Raw genomic sequence first — 20,138 nt, 5'->3', positions numbered from 1 at the left:
GAAGACATTACCACAACGACTGGGTTCAAGTCTGGTGAAGAACAGTTCCAGTAAAATACTATTGGTTGAGTTTAGGGAAGGGGGAGGGTGGGTCAGTCAATCGGTGAGTCATTCAGTCAGTCAAACAGTCGACAGCAGCCTCTGATGTATTTATGAGAGAACAGCAGGCGGGAAAGGCATTCGCGAGAGAAATTTGAGATTTAAAAAAGCGTACACAGCGGCCTCTGGCGGATTTACATGAGAACAGCAAGCACAAATGGCACTCGCAAGAGAAATTTGAGGTGCCTTTATTTTGACGATCTAGGCGCAAAGTCCAAAGCGCAGGGCGCAAAAGCATTAAGAGGGTGTCAGAATCCACTTTTGCTATGTTAAGGATGAAAAAATCCACTTGGGCTGTGGAGCATGGTCTAACAGGGTTGACCTTATTTTCTTAATGAGATTTAGGGGTGTGTTTTGAAAATAAACCAATCAGAGTCTTATCTCCTATTTCCTTTAAGAGTCCGTTGCGTTGCGCCATAGCAGACTTGCTATTTACATGGCGGACTTTGTAACTGGAAAAACTGAACGCTTCACTAGAGAAACAGTTAAACAGAGCATCTGCAGCACAAGAATGAGAGAATGAGCCTCCTCATTATTTACTTTCACTTTCACTCTTTTTCCTAGATAAGGAAACGTGTTGTACGCACAAGCATCCATTAGCCTACATAATTAATTTAGTTAGTTAAGCGCAAATATTTGTTTTGAAACTATTTCTAAATTCAGTTTTAATTTTTAGCAATTGAAAAACTGAAAAATAATAACGAAGTGTGGTTAAAAAGTTATATCCAAATACATATGCTCTGCCCCATATGGTCCAAAATCTAACAGGTGGACAAATCTAAGATTTTTTTTAATAAAACAAATATAAATATGCATTTAATAAATAATAATACTACTAATAATAATGTAACAAAGGATCTTTGGGTGGGAAGAAGAAGACAGGGTCAGCGTTGACGTAAGTAACAGACTTTTTATTTTTGTTGGTAAATGCAACAGACACTCCCACTGTGTGGTTGCAGGCAGCTCTCTCTCCTGACTGTTCCTCCCGTTCTCCTTAAGACGGGTGTCTCTCCGGCCCAGTCACTAGAATAAACAGGTGTTGCTTATTATTTCAGATTGGCCTGCTGATTAGCCGCCGGGCTCTGAGCATGCTCTCCCCCTTTATTGGGTGTTCAACCATGCTTACCTCCCCACAAATAACATTATACAAAAGCAAATTGTAATGAATAAACTGAGAAAGCCGTATTGCTGTACATCCTGTGTGTATTAAGCCAGGGGTTCCCAAACTTTTCAGGCCGCGACCCCCAAAATGACAATGCCAGTGACTTGCGACCCCCAATATCCTCTGAGGTGGTCATAAATACAGAAACCTTGCATGCAATGGCGCACACACACACCAATGGACCCAAGTCTATTCTTCTTTTAATTTTTTTAATGTATGAGAGCTGTAAACGGGCCACAAAGTTTAACCGGGTATTATGAAATCTGCTGCATCTGACGCTATTGCTGTGTCTTTAATATAATTTTAATAATAATAAAAATTTTAATCATAATTTTAATATAGTTTTAATCATTTTAATATAACTTTAATACCCCAGGGGTTGCAATCCAATAGAAGTAGTAACTATAAGCTACTATAGTAACTATATATGGTATAAACGACTACTTTTTTCTCTTCAGTAGGTTATGGATAAAATATGGTAATACTTATTGTTTAATAAAAATAAATAGATTTTTGGAAATCAACAGGCGACCCCCCTTCATTGTCCCGCGACCCCTCGGGGGGTCCCGACCCCCACTTTGAGAACCATTGTGTTAAGCAATGTGTAAGCAAGGCGCACAACCAATTCGCTCTGTGCTGGACTTAGGACTTGCTTTTAACTGGTCTATTGTGCAGTCTATCTTAGTTCCTCGAAATAGCAACGTGCCAGCAATGCATCTTGACACACCTCCTTTTTTGGACACACATATGAGAGAAAAGGTATTTGTTACTTAAACCGCATGGTGCAAAACGCCAAAATGACTCATTTTGCATCCAGCTGAAACTATCAAACAACAATTGCGTCGCATTGCGCCAGGTGCATGATAGTGCCCGAGATCTCAAAAAGTCTCGTGGATTCGCGAAAACAAAAACTGCAAAAAAACATAGCTCCTGGGACGTATTTGATAGAAATGTATATAGAGCTACGTTTTCAGTATGAGTCTGGGTTGTATACTTCACAAGTGCTAAATATGTGAGCTAAAACAGCTTGCAAGATCAAAAGAACTAAAAGCAGTGTAAAGAAAATGAGTTAATAAATATATATTTAATGTCTCAGCAAAAGAATATATAACAGAGATGATTAATCTTGTGTCTATTAAGGAAGTGGCATACATTAATTGCATTCCAGTAGGTTAAAGTGTACTGTATGGTGCAAGCGACATGTTCACTTCCCAGAGAATCCATGAACCGCTATGTCTATCTTGAATGTCTAGGATAGAAGTGTTTGGCAGGTGTATAAATCCAATCCAGCACCTAATGACTCATGTTGCCAGATCAGATCGAATTTGGAGTTCTCTTGTGTCTCTCTGTGTGTGTGTGCTGCTGTGGTATTCATCACTTTGTGGGAACCTTATGTCTCCACAAATATAGCAAGGTCCACATTTTTTTTTTTTACCTACTTCAGACATTGTTTTGGTCCCCATGCAGAAAAACATGCAGTCGGTATGTTATAAAAATCATTACATCTATGAGAAGTCCCTATAAAACAAATGTGTGTGTTTGTGTGTTTCACAAACAGTAGTATCATTCTATCACACTCTATCAAGAAGACGCCAATTAACAATTTACATGATGGAAAAGTACTCAAGAGTCATATGTCCAGTAATACTTTATTTAGCATTATTGAAATTCTATAGCCGTCACTGATAGTTGGCAAGATGTGTTGGTCACTCAGTAGAATTGTGTGTGCGTTTTCTAGAAGGAGGTACAATCCAATCTTTTGTAAACAATCAAAATACCATTTCATTTGATTAAAAAAACAATCGCAGTAACAATCCCCTTCAATCCGTTAGCTTGCCAGTCAATCTCAATAATCATTAGGCATCCAATGAACCACCTAATACAGCTCATGCTAGTCCCATTCAATGCTATTGTACATAATATCTGCCTGATGGCATTCTTCCATGCTGGCACTGCCTCAGAGTGGAGCTGTGATGTTTAAGGGGCTCGTAATGAAACATTACGGTTCATTTTGTAAGCGTGATCGGTCTATTTTCTAACCCCAGAGATCAGTTTACCTGGCAGCGCTTGAGATTGAGTGCAGAGCCAAGACTCTCGGTGGAGCACTAGTCTCTAAAAGGTCACTGGAGGCCTGCCAGCGTGTTGGGCTTCCTTTATGTAAGAGATTGTACTAATGCGAAAGTGTTTTGCTCACATGGAGAGGCTGAGGACTGCGTTGGGATGGCCAGTGGATATTGATTACACACTTTGACTCATGGGAATTAAGATACTCCAGAGGTAAACTGTTAGATTTTCAAAGGACACTCCTGGGAAATATAACGTGGAGCTTGTGAAATTAGCCTGAAATGATATATTACTGTAAAGGTTAGGGGTCAGGGTTTGGGGTAATCCTGATCTCTTGAAGAGCACTTAAAAGAATAGTTTCACCAAAATTGAAAATGAGTAATAATTTTTTTTTTTTTTTTTAAAACATGTTTGATTTTCTTATGTGCAGAATACGTGGAGATACTTAGTGAATTGTCAGGAAAATGTGATTTCAATCTGCTGTTCCACCACATCCCAAAGGTGCTTTATTGGATTGAGATCTGGTGACTGTGGAGGCCAGTTGAGTACAGTGAACTTATTTCCATGTTTAAGAAACCAGTCTGAGATGATTCATGCTTTAAGACATGGCATGTTATCCTGCTGGAAGTAGCCATCAGAAGATGAGTACATTGTGGTCATAAAGGGATGGACATGGTAAGCAGCAATACTCAAATAGACTGTGGCGTTGACACAAAGCACAATTGGTACTAATGGGCCCAAAGTGTGTCAAAGAAAAATCCCCAACACCACCACCACCAGCCTGAACAATTGATACAAGTCAAGATGGATCCATGCTTTCATGTTGTTGACGCCAAATTCTGACAATACCATCCGAATGTCGCAGCAGAAATCGAGACTCATCAGACCAGGCACATTTTTCTAACCTTCTGTTGTCCAATTTTGGTGAGCCTAAAGTGTGAACTGTAGTCTCAGTTTCCTGTTCTTAGCTGACAGGAGTGGCGCCGGTGTGGTCTTCTGCTGCTGTAGCCTATCCGTCTCAAGGTTGGACGTGTTGTGCATTCAAAGATGCTCTTCTGCGTTCTTCGCTTGTAATGAGTGGTTATTTGAGTTATTGTTGCCTCTCTATCAGCTGGAACCAGTCTGGCCATTCTTCTCTGATCAACAAGGCATTTGCGCCCACAGAATTGCTGCTGACTGTATATTTGATCTTTTTCAGACCATTCTCTGTAAGCCCTAGAGATGGTCTGTGCATGAAAATCCCAGTAGATCAGCAGTCTCTGAAATACTTAAACATGCCACATTCAAAGTCATTTAAATCAACTTTCTTCCCCATTCTAATGCGCGATTTGAACTGCAGCAGAATGTTTTTACCATGTGTACATGCCTAAATGCATCGAGATGGTGCCATGTGATTGGCTGATTAGAAATTTGCGCTAACGAGCAGTTGGACAGGTGTACCTAATACAGGGGCCGGTATAAGCATATGTATATATATATATATGCATATGTATGTGTACATATATATATATATATATATATATATATATATATATATATATATATATATATATATATATATATATATATATGGTTTAGGGAAAGAGTAGGGTGCGTCTGTCAATCACTTTGTCAGTCCGTCAGTCGACAGCGGCCTCTGGTGGATTTACACAAGAAGAGCCGGGGCAAATGGCACTGACAAGAGAAATTTGAGATCTCAAAAAGCGTACACAGCAGATTCGAGCAAAAACGGCAAAAAACATACCTCCTGGGACGTATTTGGTGCTCTCCAGACATGTATATAGGGCTACATTTTCAGAATGACCCTGAGTTGTAAAAATCCCATTACCTGCATTTACATATATTTAGGGTTTTACGTGAAACAAAATCCAGAAAAAAGCTGGGTAAACAAATAAAACTTCAAACTAACCTAAAAATGTTACAACATTAAAAAAAAAACTGTTTGCTGAATCAATATTTTGTCATATTAATTGTTGACAGACAGCAGCAAAATTAATATGTAGGCAGATAATATGAAAATGTTTCTTCTTATTCTATTAATTGTTTTTCAAGCATAAACTGCAAAAAAATATTTTTGGTGTTATTAGACTAATATAAACAGCTGTATCCATTCTGTCCGACAGAAAATATGATTATTCTGACCTGAGCAGATACAGTATACAGAATCAACCATGAATCAACCATGAAGTCATCTGTTGCTACTTGGGGTTTTATTGCTGTTTGAAACAATCATTTCAACCGCAATACCTGCTCATCGGAACTTTTTACCAAGTTATTTTTAGAACATGCAAGCAAAGTTACTGGACACAGATGCTTGGATCGACACACACAGACTCTGTGTTCTGTTCAGACACTTTTCTGTTGCAATGATGGCACACAGTAAAAAATCATAGAAAGTAAAGGGGGCACAAATAAAAGGGGTTTAAAAGGGGAGTTATCCTGCTGCCTACAGGTGGTTTATCAAGCCAACTCACCTGCATGAACCCCATTGTGCAAGAATTGCACAATGTTTTTTCCAGAAAAATGGAGTGTTTATAAGAAAGTGTCTGGTGCATGTGGAGAAAGATTAAGTCCCACTGGTGTCTTATTTTATTACTATTTATTATTGTTATTATTATTATTTTAAGAAAAAATGGTAACACTTTACAATAAGGTTCATTAGTTAATGCATTTACTAACATGAACTAATCATGAACAACACATGCACAGCATTTATTAATCGTAATTGAACATTTACTAATGCATTAAGAACATCCAAGTCCATACTTGTTAACATTAGTTAATGCACCATGAGTTAACATGAACTAACAATGAACTACTGTATTTTCATTAACTAACATTTATTAACATGAACAAATACAGTAGTAGATGTATTGTTCATTGTTTGTTCATGTTAGTAAATGCATTAATTAACATTAACTAATGAACCTTATTGTAAAGTGTGACCGAAAAAATATATGTAAAGGAATCTGTTAAATTGGGTGGCACTGTGGCTCAGTGATTAGCACTGTTGCCTCACAGCAAAAAGATTGCTGGTTTGAGTCCCAGCTGGTTCCTGTGTTTTGGCTGAAAGGTAATCTGCTGTGTAAAACCTATTCTAACATATGCTGGAGTATATGCTGGAATAGTTGGCAGTTCATTCCGCTGTGTCAACCTTTAATAAATCAGAAACTAAGCTAAAGGAAAATTAATGAATCTCTAAAATTGGGCAGAACTGTGGCTCAGTTGTTAGCAAAAAGGGTTTCCTCCGGGTGCTCCGGTTTTCCCACAGTCCAAAGATATGCAGTATAGGTGAATTGGATGAACTAAATTTGCTGTACTGTATGAGTGTGTGTGCAATATGAATGCAAGAATATTTTCCAGCCCAATATTTTCCAGTATTGGGCAGCGCCTGGAAAGGCATCCACTGCGCAAAACATATGCCAGAACAGTTCACAGTTCATTCCGCTGTGGCGACCGTTGACAAATAAGGGACTATAGGATGATTTATACTTCTGCATTAAGAGCCGAAGTATGCTCCAGCGCAGACTTTTGCATGGTCACATAGCCCTTGCCGAGGCTGACGAAGACGCTGACACACACCTCTCAAAAAATTTAACTAAACATCACAATGACGCATAGCACAAGCTCTGTGATAGGTCGGCTTGGTAGCTGTGACCAGTGTGGGTGGGGCTGAGACTCGCGAGTTCCGAGAAGGGGGTCCAGATGGAAACTGTTGTTTTGTGTTTACCTTATGATTAAAGTCATTGCACGTCTGTCGGTTCCCGCCTCTGAATGAGTTTTAGCCACTTGTATATTAAGTTAGCGTTCAGAAAAAACAAAACACCCCTGAAGAAACTTGACACAGAGGAACATTAAAAAACCTACTGCCAGATAGCATTTCGGAAGTGTTATTGCAGAGTAACAGAAATAGCACAAGCAGTTGTATAAATGCACGACTACGTGCAAGGCATGTGCTGTGGGTCACACCGATTACTTGATGCAGAAGTATAAATCAGCCGTAAGCAAAAGGAATTAATCTATACATATAACAACGGGGAGTGGCACTACAACAGAAGGTAGGATCCAAATGCAGGTTTATTCACAGTCAGGCAAGCAATGGTCAAAATCAGGTACGAACAGGTATGTGTGGGCAAATCCAGAGTTGTAATCAAGGAACAAGCAATAGGTCGAAATTCTGGGGGCTAAACAGGATAACAAGGATACAAAGCTAGGTTCAAACACGGAGAAACAAGACAGGGAGAAACGCGTTGTAATGTCACTAAACAGTAAACAAGACTCTGCAAATTGGATGGGTTCATGAATGGCTTAAGTATGGTGTGTTATCAGTCTTTGACAAGGTTCAGCTGGTGAGCGTAATCAAGCGAGATGAATGAGCAGGCGTGCGTGTTTGGAAGAAGTGCATGTATGAATATGTAGTCCTGGGGAATGCGGAAGTGAAGTTCATGATGATAGTGGAAACTAGCGATCCCCTGAGAACGATCGCTCGTTATCATAACAATACAATTATATAGGTGATATTCAACTTTGTCAAAAAAAACAACAACAAAAAAAACAATACATTGCATATGCTGTTGACTAAGCATAACTTATTGAACATAGAATACTCTAGTACAGGCGTCTCAAACTGCCAGCCCGCGTGCCATTTATGGCTCGCCCTACTCCTCCCTCCAGCCTGCAACTGACGTCAAAAATATAACAAAATTCAGCCTGCCAAAACAAATATTTTTGAACCACCATCATTGTTGTGCAGTCAGCCACCTAGTCAATTTTAAAGTACTGCATTCAGATTAGTTTTACTTTCATTTTCTCACAGCGTGAGGTCGAGAGTAACACACATGCATTTGAATTCTGTGACTGATTTAAACATTAAAATACATGTCTGTAAACTGCTCTATTTTAACTAAAGCTCTATTTTTGTAAATATTCAAGGGTCGTTTGATTATTATCCTTTTTATTCCACTTGTATTTTGTTGTACAAGCATAGTTTCATAGCTTATGTGTTATGCTGGTGGTGTAACAAATATGATAATTTTGCTAATATTCTATTCAAATTGTCTCATTTAATAGATTTTCCTCATATGCTTATTTAGATTTGCATAAAAATTATGTTCATTAGTAAAATTGTTTGTTCTGCCTGTTGAATTTAACTTGAATATGTACACACTTTCCCCCTCTTTGTTGTAGATTTACTATTGACAAGATTTGCTATTGAGAAGTACACTTACCAGTAAAGTTGGGATACTATTGGGATAATATAATTGGTTGGGAAAGAATAATAATTATTATGCCTATTATTTTTAGCATTTTCATAGTTGTTAAACGAGCTCATTCAATATGTACAACAAGAAATAAAAAGATAGAGTTTTGACTGCATATACTTTGTGAAAGAATGAAGTGTGTGTCTAATGCTGGGCCATAAACACAACAACCACAGATATATTTCAACAGCTGATGTGTGACACGAGAAACATGCTGATTTGCATTATCACTGGTGACAGGTAATGCTTGAAATATAAACTTCATGTCTGGTTTCATCATCAGGTTTCCACTATTATCGTGTACTTAAATGTTACAACGGCCCTCCTATGAATTGTCAGTCACTGAAATGGCCCCCACCAATTTGAGAGCCCACTCTCACCCTATGCTATCTGTACCATGCCCAGGCCCATTTCCTGGATCGTTTGAGAAGTGTGAGTGTGCTGAATCGGGCTCGCATGGTTCACTTGGCTGGCCCTGGCCCGGTTGGAAGAGGTGTGCCTGACCGCGGTTCACTCGGGTAACCTGTACCCAAGTGTAGGATAGCAGAGAAGGTAATAAAGTCCTCCAAATAGCAACAATCCATCGCTGAATCTTTCCAGAAAACATACCCCACTGGTTCGGAGAGGCACATAAAAATAACAAAGGCAGTGCGTGTGTTTATTGCTAAAGGTTTGCAGCCTTTACCGGTGATTGGAGATGACTTTTGTCATCTTATAAAAGCACTCGATCTGCTTTACAGACTACAATCTCGCATGTTTTCAGCACCGAGATAATTAAGATGGTTTCTTTTTGTTTACTTAAGTACAAAGATGTTAATTTGAAATGGCCAATTTATCTTTATTAACTTCACATGTATGTTTATTTTTTTAAATGTAGGAATGTATGTGTTCCCCAGTTTGTACATGGGCCGCCAGCAGCTGTGAGATTTCAGTGTTAATTTTTTTTAAACATTACACTAGGAACTAGTGTACTTTTCTTGTCTTTTAATTAAAACAAAATGAGTAATGCAATAAATCTTTTTTTATTTTTTCTCCTTAACCTCTTACTGTTCCTATTGCCTATAGAATAAAAAAAACACACGTGTCAAGCCATGAGAACCGAACCGAAAACCATGATAAAAAAGGCACAAGGTATGTATTGAACCGTGGGCTAACTGTATTGTTGCATCCCTAGAACAGCCCCATTCAAATTTAACTTGAGAGATACAAGCACCGATCTATAGTAGATATAGTAGATTACAACTTATTACACACAATTAAATATATTTTGCAAACTACACAAAAGGAGGCAACAATTTTAATCAACTCGGGCTCATTGTGGAAACGTAGCCCCGTGGACGTTTCTGCGGACCGCGATTTACGTCCCGGGAGGTACGTATTCGAGCGTTTTTTTGTTTTCGCGGATCCGCGAGAGGCCGCTGTGTGCGTTTTTTCGCGTCTCGGGCGGGCGCCTTTCGGGAGCGTGCGGCGTTCGCGCCCGCGCCGTTCTCTCGCGAATAGCCGCTGGATCTAAAAAAAAAAAAAAAGCAAAAGCCCCCGTCTTCGATTTCGACCGCGTTTTCGGATCCCGCCGCGTTCTCGCCCTTATTTTCCAGATTCCGTTTTTTCGTCTTACCTGATTTCCGGAACCCGCCGTTCCCCGGACTCGATCCCGGTCGTCATCCACTGCGGCCCTCGGAAGCGAGCCGTCGGCCGGCGAGCACGAAGAGGAGGGGCGGAGCGGCGCCACACCGCCCCGCGGCGTTCCCTCGAAAAAAAAATACGTACCTCCGGCCACGTAAATCGCGGTCTCCAGAAACATCCGCGGGGCTACGTTTCCAGAATGAGCTTGGGTTGATTTTAATGATGCTTAAATGTTATGATGTGGAGGAAGAAGAAACTGGTCTATTTGAACTGTAAAAGTTACTGACAAAGTCCCTGTCAAAGTCTGACAAAGTCCCATAGTCTCTGCTGCTCCTTCAATATCAAACGGCCTAATCTCCATCTGTCAGTGATCGGCATCTTCGCATCATGATCAGTCCCGTGATTCCCCGCGCCTCTGCTAGTGTGTGGAGGAAAATCGCGTGCACATACCGGAATTGGAAGTACATATTTGGTGATGTATCGTATCGACATCAATGCGATCAAATAAAAGTTACAAACCCAACTTGATTCGTTTATTCAACTTTGAGTCAACTATTTGCTAAAGAATCAATAGTTTTAAACAAAATGCACTTTTAGATTTAAACCTCAGCTGGATGTTTTCATTTACTTAGAGCTGTGTTAAACACTGCAAGGAAGCTCATTTTCAAAAACCCAAATTAGGGGCTCTTTAAATATATAAAGTCCATACATCTTTAATATTAAGGTTACATGGGTGAAAAATGATTAAAAACCATAATTAAAATGTAAGATTAGGTGAAAACATGGTTTAATGTGTTTTTGCAGTCTCATTTATTCCAGTGTTAAGAGAGTGGCACCAGGCTCAGTCTAAAGACTGCTTTGCTTTTATTTTTCTCTCTTCCCTTTGGCTCCATCAAACACAAACAAGATGTGGACGCTGTCACCATGGTTACTGAAACACAGCTGATTGACTTGCCGTACATCAGGTACACATTAGGACTATTTATCTGACCACCAATGGTCAAGTTTCCCATCACCATGGAGATGTGATGGCAAAATGCTCATGGGACTGTATGCACACCCAGTCGGTACAAGTCTGTACACAATGTACGACAGCTGCTACTTGAAACTAATTTGCATCTATGGCCTGATACAACGTCTATTTTGGCAGTGATATTTTTTCTTTGAATGCATTCCAGTGGTCAAGATGTGGTGCTTACGCATTGTCTCACCCAGATCAAAGATATTAGCTGGAGAAGTGTGTTGGAGTAATAACATTCTTTCCTAGCCTTAGGTACAGTGGAGCACATGGTGTTTCAGCAAGTGACACAGTGATTCTCCAACGCTCCCGTAGCAGATAAGTGGAATATGATTCACTGAAAGTTCAGCCAATGACTGCCAGAAAATGCTGAAATAAATGCTCCCCTGATTTCAAACACGTACACATAACTATGTTTATAAACAGAAAATGATAGCTTTTATATAATTTGTTACTCTGAAAAGGTTAGTTGGCTGCATGGGGGCGCAGTGGGTAGCACGTTCGACTTACATCAAGAAGGTCACTGGTTCGAGCATCGGCTGGGTCAGTTGGCGTTTCTGTGTGGAGTTTGCATGTTCTCCCTGTGTTGGTGTGGGTTTCCTCCGGTTTCTCCCATAAGTCCAAATGAAGTAGGAGAATTGGGTAATCTAAATTGTCCGTAGCATACATGTGTGAATGAGTGTGTATGGATGTTTACCAGGGATGGGTTGCAGCTGGAAGGGCTACCACTGCATAAAACATATGCTAGATAAGTTGGCGGTTCATTCCTCTGTGGCGATCCCAGATTAATAAAGGGACTAAGCCGAAAAGAAAATTAATGAATGAAAAGGTTAGTTCACCCAAAAACCGAAAATGCAGTCATGGTTTACTCACCCTCCACTTGTTCCAAACTTATTTGAGAAGAACATATTTTGCAGAATGTTGGAAAGCAGCAGTCATTTACTTCCATAGCATGTGTATTGCCTCTATGGATGTCATTTGCTGCAGGCTTCCAACAATAAAATCAAAATAACGAAACATCAACCTTGGGCGGCTCCCGGCTGATGACCCTGCAGCCAGATTAAATGGCACCGGCGGAGGTGTGTCAGGCAGAAATACCTTGCAGGTAGTTCTACCTGTGCTTACATCTAGATTTTATGTTCAACAGAGGAAAGAAATTCATAAAAGTTTAGAAAGAAGGAAAAATTATTTTAATAGGCTATATTTATTTTTAGGCCATATAAAGGTGCAAATTAAATATTTAAAAAGCTGAAAATAAATTTGGTAACACTTTATAACAACTACACACTATGAACCAATTATTAAGCATTAGCAAATAGTAAATGATTAATAAACTATTCAAATTAAATGAATAATTCTTATTATTCAGGCATATGCTAATAGTTCATTTATATGTTAATAAATGCTTTAATAACTTAACTTCATCCAGTTTTGTGACCTAATCTAAAGTGAGGAATATTTATGCTTTATAAATCCCTTATAAATGACAAATAAAGGCTCAGTTATATTATAAACAGGAAAAAAAAAAAACATAAACAACGTTATTGTCACACAACCAGCGATCGCTTCCCAGAGGATCGCTGGTTCTCACACGAACTCTCATGACTACATTTCCGCATTTCCCAGGACTACATTTTCATACATGCACTACTCCCAAACACGCACGCCTGCTCATTCATCTATCCTGATTGCAATCACCAGCTGGACCTTGTTCACAGACTGATATCATTCCATTCATAAGCCACTCTCTCACGCTACCAGTTTGCCGAGTCTTGTTTTCCCAGTGTGACATTACGAAGCGTTTCTCCCTGTCTTGTTTATCCGTGTTTATACCCTAGCTTTGCATTCCTAGTTATCCTGTTTAGCCGCCTGCCTTTCGACCTTTTGCTTGTTTTACGTTTATGATTCTGGACTGCCTAAATATACCCGTTTGCACCTGATGACCACTGCTTGCCTGACATTGAATAAACCTGCATATTGGATCTTACCTCCTGTTGTCCTCTGTCACTCCACCCAGTCGGTTACAGTTATTCATTAAATATGCACAAATAAAACTGTACTTCAAATGAAAAATAAATCTTTGCAACCTTTTTTACCTAAAATAAAGTTACTGTACAGTTTAAACATTGCATCTTTCTTATACTGTTAAATTATTATATTGTTGTTGTTTTATCCAATTTTATGTCATATTTTGATTGCTCCTGTTATTTAGCAATCATAAATAGATACACTAGATATCGCATAGCGACCCCGAGCATGTATCAATAGCACCGCCATATTTGTACAGTGCTCCCAGCACAAGTGTCGTTCAACTGCACTAGTCAAGACAGTGTTACTACATGAAGATGCTGGAGTTCAACGCCATCTACGGGTGTTGTAATGAGCAAACAAAGCACAAAGGCAGAACATTTCATAGGTGAGATTTAGTTTTGTACGTTTTTTTTTTTTGTATGTTAGAGGCGACGCAGTGGTGCAGTGGGTAGCATGTTCGCCTCACAGCAACAAGGTCGCTGGGTCGCTGGTTCGATCCTCGGCTCAGTTGGCGTTTCTGTGTGGAGTTTGCATGTTCTCCCTGCGTTTGCATGGGTTTCCTCAGGGTGCTCCGGTTTCCCCCACAGTCCAAAGACATGCGGTACAGGTGAATTGGGTAGGCTAAATTGTCCGTAGTGTATGAGTGTGTGTGTGGATGTTTCCCAGAGATGGGTTGCGGCTGGAAGGGCATCCGCTGCGTAAAAACTTGCTGGATAAGTTGGCGGTTCATTCCACTGTGGCGACCCCGGATTAATAAAGGGACTAAGCCGACAAGAAAATGAATTAATGAATGAATATAAACATTGATTGCATAGTTTATTAATCATTTACTAACTCAATTGTGTTGTTTCAGCTCATTTTAAATAAGTAGTTTGAACAAGCAGCAATTTTTTTTGAGTGTGTAAGAAATGAACAAAAAAAAAACATTTTGAAGAAAAATCAAATAAACAAAAAAGACTTTTTGCTGGTGAAAAAAACAATGATAACAAAACTGCACAATTTCGTTTTATGTGATCGGCCACCCCAACCTCAGAAGGAAACTATTTCTCGTATTGTCAGAAAAGTGACTTATTCATACAAATTTGTATGATATTTAAACAGAGACATGCATGTAATCATCATCACTAAACCCAGCTGTCATTGCGGAGAAGCGAATCGTACTAAAATGTACAAATGTTATCACACAAATTGATACAAACTAGCCACTAAATCAAACATTACAAACTGCTGTGAGAATGCATTGAAGAAGAAACCAAGTCATCCAGGTTTGTACTAAAGCAAGAGTAATCATGTAATTTGTCAAATCTAATTGTGGTATGTCATGCAAAAACATTCAAATGAATATTTATTCATTTTCCTTTAGCTTATTCCCTTATTTATCCCACATTTATTTAGGTTTGTGTTTTTCAGCTTTGGTGTTATAAATTGTGTAATATAAAGAAAGAAAGGTAAAGATTTTTTTCTTTGTCATTTTTATACAGCACACAGACTCTGAAGAAAAGCTGAGCAGAGGAATGACTCCTTGAAATCAAAAAACTGTTGATGAACACTGGAGCAGATATTTGCAGTGCAAGAGTACGCTCACTTTAAAATACATTGAAATAAACATCTGACTTTATAATCTTACAAGTTCTGGTGTCATTTCTTCTGTGTCTGTGTTAGTTGTGTATTTAAGAGTTTTGCATTTTTTTTTCCTCTTGAGATTACTTTTACTTTACAATTAATTTGTACAAATATTTTATAAGAAAAATACTTTGTAAAGACAATTATATTGTAAGTGTGTTGTGTGTAATTGCTAAATTGGGTATAAAGACCTTTTTAAAAAATGTGTAATTTATTTTGTTGTGTGTTCTGTTTCTAATTGAGAAAATCTGCTATAGATTAAGTTCAGTGAACTTGAAAATGGAAGTTAATGTATTTAAAGTGAACTTGACAAGTTCTGCTGACTTGATAATGTAAGTTAACCTATTAAAACCTATTAAACTTTGCAAGTCCAGTTAACTTAAAATAGGTAGCTGAGTCAATTATTTAACCCTGTCAACTAAACATTTTAAGATGAGAAAACTTAAAGGTTCACGAAACCCTCGAGTACTTTTTTTTTTTTTTGAGATCTTAACAGATTTGTGTGTGTTGAACATCCGTTAAGACAATGTTAGCACCTGTTTGCTTTAATTATGGGGGAAACTGGATAATTTTGTCAGCCATAAATTTGAGCTTCCGGGTTTAAAATGATTTTTTGGGCGGAATCAAAATCGGCGACATAGTGTAAAACTGCAAGTGATAAGATGACGCGTCGGTTTCTCATTAATATTCATAGCTGAGTTTTTTTTTTTTTTATGAGAGGAGCCGGCTTCTTTATTATTCATGACTGCGCATGTTTTCCGAAGGCAAGACAGAACTGCCAGTGCCAAGCTGTGAGACACGGAAACCACGGCACACAGTATTTAGCTGTTCATGAAGAGTCGTATGTGTTTGCTTCCATGATCCACAGGGTTTGTTGCATGATTTTCCCAGTGATGCTGTCAGGGAAGATGTTTCCAGGAAGCATTTTTTTTTTTTTTTGCATTAGTGAATGTCAGACATTGTCTTTTATCAGGAGTTTGTTCACATTTAGACACATCGCTTTGCTGCTGTGTTTGCCTAAATCCTCTAGATTACCAACAGTGCTAATGGTTAAAATAGACAGAGCAAGAGACCTGCTGCACTGAGTCTGCATTCAGACCTTTGATTCAGGCCCGGGCATTGTGGAAAGTCCTCATTCACAGTGTTTATATGGACACGGCTATGTTTATAATGATATAAATTGTGGTTATCTGTACATGAAATTACCAAAAACAAATGTAGCAGGGCATTACATTTCTTACTGTTTAATTCTTTGCATTTGAACTTTGTACACAATAAAATCATGGGAATCCTCATGGTTTGTGTCTCATTTTGTGAGCCAACTGACAACAGTTGTTCGCTCCCCTCCTTCTTCCCTGCTGGCCATGCCCACTCTTGCCCTTTGCTCGCGGAGCTCCACGCCCGTTCTGATGCATCTTTTGAAAAAATTCTCAAGTAGACCTGAACCGAAAGTGGGGGGTGTCATGACCCTTTAAAGAATTAAGTCAAAACAACTTAACTGAGTCAATGCCACAAGATGACTTAAATATATTTAAGTTATATGAACAAATAATTTTTTTATAGTGTATGAACTATGTTATTAAGAATTATGTTATACAGCTCCGCTTTCTAGATTTATTATTGTTTTAAATAAAATTTGACTATTATTTTCTATTTTTTTCTACTTGTGATAGAAATATCTTCCATGCAAAAACACAACATTTATGATTTCTCTCAGTGTTCCTATATGATTAGCATACACTTTGCTGTTGACAGTTTATATTCTAGACATCTAGACACTCTATGCTCTTGCACCATCTATGCAATTAATTGCACAATTGATTGATCTTCTGTCAGTACCATATTTACTGATAGACGAGTTGGAGAAGCAAGAATCAAGAAAAAATCTTTACAATAGTGAAGAATCAATTCTCAGAATCGATTCCAAACACAGCTCTATCTATATGTGATGGAAAAGAAATTGATGTGCAAAATCCAATCACTGCTTAATCATAATCTCCTTCTTTGACGTCTCATCAAAAAACCCTACAGAAATATAACACAACTTTCACATGTTAATTTGCATGTGATCACATGACCGTGAATTTGCAAATGCGAAACTGTATGTGACACACGAGAAGATTTTAAAACCACTGAAATAAAATGTGTGTTTTTGGAACGCTTTTGCTTGTCACCCATGTTTCACGCAAGATTACATGTGACACTCATTTGAATTAACCAGTGGTGGTAAGAGTATTGAAAAATCATTCTTAAGTAAAATACCATTACTTTCCTAAAAATATAGTGCAAGTAGAGTAAAAGTGTTGTAAAAATTACCCAAATTGTGTGTAAAACGTAACATTCTGTAGTGCATTTAGTTATTGCCCAGCAGGCACAGAATGTCACAAGATGTTAATATTAGGTTAGATTTACGTTGTGATGTCAGGTGACCAAAATAAAATGTCTAGTCAGCGTCTAAACACAATGTTATTTTGATGTCCCATGACGACGTCAAGTGACGTTGATATTTGGTTGATTTTAGATTGTGTTGGAAAGTGGCCAAAAACCAATGTTGAGCCAACATCTTAAACAAACGTCGTATTGACGTCAAATGGTGGTGGGTGGGGTTGGTGTGGGATTGGTAGGCAAGTGAAGGGGGGCTGGGGGTGTTGGGGGGTGGCAAACGCAGCCGAAAGTTAGGAGGGGGGTTGAGGTGGAGGGGATTGGCGTGGGCTTTTGACAATGTCTCTGGGGCTCGCGTACCTTTTTTCTGAGAGTGTATAGGTGAATTGAATAAATCTAAATTGCCCATAGTATATGGGTGTGTGTTTGTGTCAATGCTAGAATGTATAGGTGTTTCCCAGTACTGGGATGTGGCTGGGAAGAGCATCCGCAACGTAAAACATATGGTATATGGAATAGTTGCCAGTTCACTCCACTGTGGTGACCCCTGATAAATAAGTGATTAAGCCGAAGAAAATATTTGAATTATTAATCATGGCAAATCATCTAATGAAAGATTGCATCAGCTTCAATCAGACACTAAATAGAGAAATGTGTTTCTGCCAGTGAAATGAGATTTGTGTACAGAAAAAATCTAATTAGATTGTGAATTTTACATGCATTATTTTGTCCACTAATAATTCTGTGTGGATTTTAAACAGGCCTCACAGTTTAAACAGCTACACAATTATATTCTACGTACACTACAGTTATATTCCAGCACTTAATGCTTTAACCTTTTACACACTTTTGTCTTTAACAATTCCACTTGCATCTAAAGCTTTGTCCTGCTCTCCATTTGGCAATAACTTTACGGAAGCCGCCCCTTCATTGTTTTATAGGAAGCCTCAACACAAATGGTGCATTAAAAATAATGTTTCATTAAGTTTGTTTATAGGATGTCTACTCTCTGCAGTGTTTTATCAAGCAGACTTTTTAAAGTGATCTGAGTTGAAACTGCTCTTGTCCAGAATGTGCACACTAATGAGAAAGAGAGAGAGAGAGAGAGAGAGAGAGCAAGAGAGAGAGAGAGGAAATGTATAACCATACTAAAGGCTGATACAGCATTCACATAAGAAATAATAATCATTATAAGGTGAATAATAATCATCACCTTCCTTTGGGTGGCACTATTGACAGGCTTAATTGTGAATGCTTGTTATCAGCTTGTTTATATTTTACCAACAGGTTTATGTGGTAATTCTAGTAACTGGTACATTAATTAAAGGATGCAATTAACAAAGTGCAATAGATTAGTTCACACAAAAAATTCAATAGGGTATTTTTGGTATAACTTTTTATTTTCAGTAGCACAGTTAAAGCTCTTCTGGTGAACTGTATGTCATTATAAAAATGTCATTATAAAATCTTAAAGTTTTCTTTAAAAATCATTGATCTTTACAGCCTGATTGATATACAACATAAAGTTGGTCTCAAAATGTACAAGCACTGCATTAAATTCCATTTTTATTCACGCCATGTCTTTAAAAAATAAACATTTATTTTACTTCAGTATTTTCAATTGAGTTGTTATGCTAGCCTGCTGATCCTGTTGAGGATGCGTATGTGTAAACGACTTTTCCTCTCGTTTTCATTCTAGAACAACTAAAAGTCTATTTAACTGATTATATTTTAGATACTTTACAACATCAATGCTGTAAAAGGAACCGCATAAAATTGAAAACTGTGACATTAACTGTTCACCGGAAGTTTATCAGTAGGAGACAAAGCACTTGCTGTGCATATTTACCTATTCGATTATTAATTCACCCTCAAGTCAAGATCAGTCAATACTCAAAAAAAGAACCCCCAAAAAAGTTTTATGTACTTCAGTGTTCAACTGTAATCATAAGAAGCTCCAAACACACAATTTTTAGCCAAAAAAAAAAAAGTGCGAGATCAAATTTGTTTACAAATAGTTGTGTTTCCATTCAAAGATGCAAACTATATTTCTGTGCAAAGCTGATATATCGCATAGAAGACATGCAAATAAAGCAGCGTTTTCATCCAATGAGTCAAACAGAACAAAATCGTCACTTTCCGATAAAACGGGTGCCAAATATCAACAGTAAACATAAAATTTGCTGCAGTAGGAGAAGCTGAGTAAATCTTTTGTTCATTTCAAGAGTTCACACTTAGCAGATAATTGATAATAAAGCTTGTTTGGCATGCTGTCTTGGGAGAGGGCCCTGGCTTATAAGATCCTCAAGTCCTGGGTTCCGTCCCATTGGCAGGGCGAGAGGGGAGTTATTTTTAGCTAAATGACGGATATGGAAGACTGAGGAGAGGTGTATTTGCTAAGAGCTTGGCTATGATATCAATTTTGTGTGTTTAATTTACTTAGGTTGAGTGTTTTTGGACCGCGAGAGGAAACCAGAGAACCCGGGGAAAACCCACGCGGGCATGGGGAAAACTAGTAAAACTCAGAAATGTCGTCTGGTTTAGCAGGGACTTTAACCAGAGACATTCTTGCTGTGAGGCAACAGTGCTAATCACTGGGCTGCCATGTCACCCATCTGGAAAGGAGGGGGAGTAGGGGTGGGTAGGGGGGATTCTTCAAAATAAAGATGTTGAGATAAGAAAAATTCTGGTTATTTATAGTGAGTTAGTAATCATCTGATTGGAGAATTAGTTTAAAAATAAACTTATGAATGACTTGCACCTTAGAAGACGATGCGGACAAGCAGTGAACGCGAAGTGGCGTTTGAAGGCATGAGACGCAAGCACAGATGCTTTTGACGGTTCTGGAGGTCATTAATAATATAATAACACTGAA

Source organism: Danio rerio, chromosome 21, assembly GCF_052040795.2.
Source record: "Danio rerio strain M-AB ecotype USA chromosome 21, GRCz13ab, whole genome shotgun sequence".
Lineage (NCBI taxonomy): Eukaryota > Metazoa > Chordata > Actinopteri > Cypriniformes > Danionidae > Danio > Danio rerio.
Note: the sequence above shows the minus strand (reverse complement) of the source record.